The sequence below is a fragment of the Limulus polyphemus genome, unplaced genomic scaffold (assembly GCF_000517525.1).
Source record: "Limulus polyphemus unplaced genomic scaffold, Limulus_polyphemus-2.1.2 Scaffold5772, whole genome shotgun sequence".
In the NCBI taxonomy this organism is placed as follows: domain Eukaryota; kingdom Metazoa; phylum Arthropoda; class Merostomata; order Xiphosura; family Limulidae; genus Limulus; species Limulus polyphemus.
In genome coordinates, this window is record NW_013671382.1 from 1 (window position 1) to 4,717 (window position 4,717).

The window sequence follows — 4,717 nt, forward strand, 5'->3', positions numbered from 1 at the left end:
GTTCGTTTGTTACAGTGTTGTTTTAGCGCGAGTATTGAGATTAAATGTATCGCAGAGTTATATTCGGAAAGAATAAACCAGTTTTATTAAGTAAAGACTTGTGTAGTTAAAGTTTCGTTGGAACAAAGTTACGGAAAGTTAATTAACAAACGGAGACGTAACATATATATATATATGTAAATGTGCCCTTTGCCTTAAGTTGGTTATTACGTTGGCCAAGAAATCGTTAGAAGCCAGACCACCTCACTTAGAGTAAATAAACACACCTGCACTCCAATCTATGCTGGACAGTGTAGTGAAACCACCAATTCCAAATTTCTTGTTCGGCCACTAAAAACCTTTATTGGCAAAACTAACGCCGCCAACAGCCAACCTCTAGATAAAAGAGGAGAAATAGTAGACTTGTCAACTCGAGAGCTCCTACTCCTAATCACTATTGGAGGATGTCTTTCAACAACACAAAGAAGGTATCAAACTCGTGCTCGAGACAACCATTTCATCCTGAAACACAGAAAGGCCATTCGAGAGTTAAACTCACCTCGAAAGGTGGCATCCACCAATACTAGTCACAACAGAGGCATCTGTAACTACTCATGGGACAAAAACAGGCAGAATGAAAATGAGATGATGGGATGGACCTCATCAATGATGCCAAAACCAGCAATACTGACCATCTGAGCTGACCAGGTCAATGAGGAGCCTCAACATTTAGGGTACTACACACTACCAGCGAGACAAAGTGAGGAGTCTCCGCTGGTGAAATAGTCGAAACCCTGTCAAAGAGATGTCAGGAGGTAATGGACTGAAACTTAAATGTAGTGTTCTCAATCACCTTTCTACGATCATCAATGACCCCCCCCCCCGCTTGCAGTAGATCCTTGTCTTAAAATGCCATTGCCAAGAGATATCTACACGATAGAAAGAGGGGTGGGCCTGCTATAAATAAGAACAATACCACTTACAGTGAAGATAAACACCTCCATCACAGTTCAAAGGAGAGGTACATTCATTGTTTGGGTGCTGAACTGCCATCCATCTAGATGGCCCTGGCCAAAGTACAGGACAACATCAGCAAATCATAGAAAAACTGCCACAATGAACAATCAGCTAGCATGCAAGCTTTGAGTGAATGTCTATATTGTATGCTGTTGTAAGAATATAAGTAACTTTGCATATTTCTCTTAAGTTAGTGGTATGCAGTCTAATTATCACTGTTAAAGGGTCCATTTTAATTTGCATACCGTGAAAATAATTTTTTGATTCTTTTCTTTTCTATGTTTGTAAATATATTATAGGTAGATAATGTTCTATGTTAAATCACTTTCTGTAGATTTCACTAGTATTTCACCAGGTATTTATAATTTTTTAAAATATTGTTATAAGCTATATTTTTAATATTGCAATTTAATTGTTAGGTAGAGGGAGCTATGAATCTTAATGATCACGTTTAGATCAAAGGGGTTTAATTAGATTGACCTGGAAAACCTAGAAATTCTAAGGATATAACATAAGGTTTTCCAAATTAGTTGTGAAGTGTGCAGAGTTATTTCTGTGATATTTTGGGTCGAAACTGGTATCTTTACAAGTATAAGGTAAATTGTGTTCCAGAAGAACAGCAGGTTTGTACAAGAAATAAGGGGTGTTCTGTAGTTGCTAACTTAAACTGAGTTTTCTTAGCTATGAATATTAAAAAATACTAAATAAAACTTACAAGAATAAAATACATTTTTATTATCAACAAATAAAAGAAAGCAAAGTGAACGTACCCACGAAAACAATAAGACAGTTGGTATTACTAGGATAGCCTTTAGCCTCTTAGCTTCCTCTCCCAGAAGATCGACTATTAAAGAAATTAATAAACTTTGTTTTTCGGGACATAGGTCTTTTCCTTCCGATTGCTTAGTAGAACTCGCTTTTACTGAATTAAAGAAACACTTAAAACTTGCAGGTAAGATTGTTCTCTCTGTTCAGCGTAATTTCATGGTCTATATATATCTCTACAGCATTGGTCAGTTGTTAGCTTTAACGACGTAATTATTGCCAGAGAACAAATATCACAATGTTAATCCTTAAAATCGGATCCTACCTATACTATTGCAATATCCCGCGGGCAGACGGTATGTCAGTTATTAAATCACAAATAAAGGAGAGTAACTGGAATATTATAAACTAAACTCTTCCTGTACCACGTGATGCTGCGATTGTAAAAATGTTTCTATCACTGTAGAAAGTAGAAACTATATGATATTTCCACATATCACATTTCGGGAATATAGCAGAGTGAATCAGTCAATGTGCTAGCTATCGTGATTACTTTGTGCGAATAAGTTTATTTCATTTTATGTTTGTCCTACTGTTGTTACTGAGGTAAATGTCATTTGTAACGTATGCTTAAACAATTTACGACAGTGTACAAGTGTTGAAATTTGTAGAAACGTTGAAGGAGGAAATAAAATAATTTATCATTGCTATGTGGAATGAACCTATAATTATTTTCACCAGATAATTTCAAAGAACCTGCCAATATTATGGTTTGTATAGTTAATACTTGAAACAGTTGTTACTTGATGAAACTACATAATTAAAGAATTGTAAAAAAGTCAAAACTGTACGCTTCACAAATATTTCATTTATTACTACCATGATTTTGCCAGTAAAGGAATCGTCAGGCAAAACCATAGTGGTAATAAATGAAATATTTCTTTAAATTATGATCTGTCTGGAAGGACATAGTGTGTATTCTGATTACTTAGTGTATTGTATTGAAAATCCTCTTCAATGTATTGTAATTGGTAAAATGTCTTGATTGTATTAAATGCGCTGATATAAAAGTTTGTTTTTATCTTTAATTGTATTTTCTATATCTGAGTTAAAGGGTTTAAACTGAGATTTCTTAAGACTTACCACTGAAATGCTTCTTTGTTTAAAAGGTACAGCTATAATGTTATCAGTGAATAGTATTTTATTAATAAACACTTTAGTAAGTCCTTTATTTTAATTTCTTCTAATCCGTGTTAAAAAGGCTTGTAGTGTGATATTGTGTTGAATTTTGAAATGTAGTTTTTGTGTTTTAAAAATTCGATTGGCCTTAGACCTTTTGTGGTTCTATTTTAAAGAGTTCTTTATATGCTTTAAGAGTGTTAATGGATTTATTATGTGGCACACTTTTTGTTAAATGGTTTTCTTTATTTGACTAAAGTGTGCATCATCACTAAAACATTTTTCTGTTTATGTCCTGTTGGATTGATGTCAAAGAATTTCACATATTCATTATCATTGTTAAAGGTTTTATGTTAGTGTAGATGTAGTTGCATCTTTATTAAAGTTTTTTTATGTGTTATTCTGTGTTAAAGAATTCGTTGTTGCATCTATGTTAAAGGATTTCATTTTCAAATCATATATTATATATTTGTTAAAGGGTTTTAGATTTGTATGTATCTTTGAGGGTGTATTTTTAAAATGCATTTTAGTATCTTTATTCAAGTTGTGACGTCTATAATTTGGGTGTTTTTGGAAGCCAGTAAGATTAAGGAATTTATTGACTAGCGTGATTTCAAAGTTCATTGGCTGTAAAGTTAAAGTTAATTGTAAGCTTGAGGTAGGGAAGACAGGAAAATGTAGTGTATGAATATATTATTGTTTCTACCTTCTTGTAGTGTTATAATATTGATTCTAATTTCATTATACAGGTTTCACAAAACACTTGACCAAGAAAACCGTTCAGCTGATATTGTTTCAAGTTACCCTTACTCTTATTCTTGAAGTTGGTAATACTTGTTACTGTTCATGGAGAACATTGCTTAAAGTGTCCTTGTGAAAGAATTCCAACAACAGTGTTCTTCAATTGTTATACAACTGATATCTAAAGGTTATGGTCTTATTTACATGTAATGAGAATGACCGGTCATGTGGTAACACATGTCCCACTGGGTAAATGCAAAGTTTCTTTGAATTTAGGAAACTTTATGTCAGTCTTTTTGACGGATGACCTTAAGCTGAGAACATCCAGAAGAAACAAAGATCCTATATAAGTAAACAATAAGTACATATATTGTGTTTCACATATAATAAAAATTGTTCATTTTGTTTCACACTTATGTCCAGTCTCATTATTCTGTTTAGCTCAGTAAGTAAGAGTTTTAGTATTATTCTGTAATCAATATCTTGATTGGATCTTTTGTTTAGAGGACCTGTCCTGTGTAGCTTTATAGTTAATTCAGTTTCACCTTGACATACCACAAAATAAAAAGGAAACATAAATTCTGCTCAACTTAGTAGCTCTGTCATAAACAAAATAAATAAATATATACACACAAAAGGAGTAGTATGCCTAAACCGTTTTTCAAAAATTATGCATTTATATGACAATATTTTAAAATTTCAACTTTTAGGTACAATTATTTCGTTGACATGATTTTGATTATTTTCCTATTCAATTGCTTTTTTTTATTACCTTTTCAGAAAATAAGTCTTGACAAAAATTGTTAAAACATTTTTTGTTAAAATTAGGGAACCAGAAGATTCTTAATGATTTGGGCCTACTGAATCCAAACATGCTGGATCCTATGATGAATTTTGAGTTTTTCACCTTCAAATCTGAACAAATGGCCACCAATATTTTCTCATTCCTTCGTAACTGCTAATCTAATTTGGATAAAATAACGATCTAGGACTCTTCTTACTTTTTGACACCCGGCAACCAAATTAAAAGTAAAAT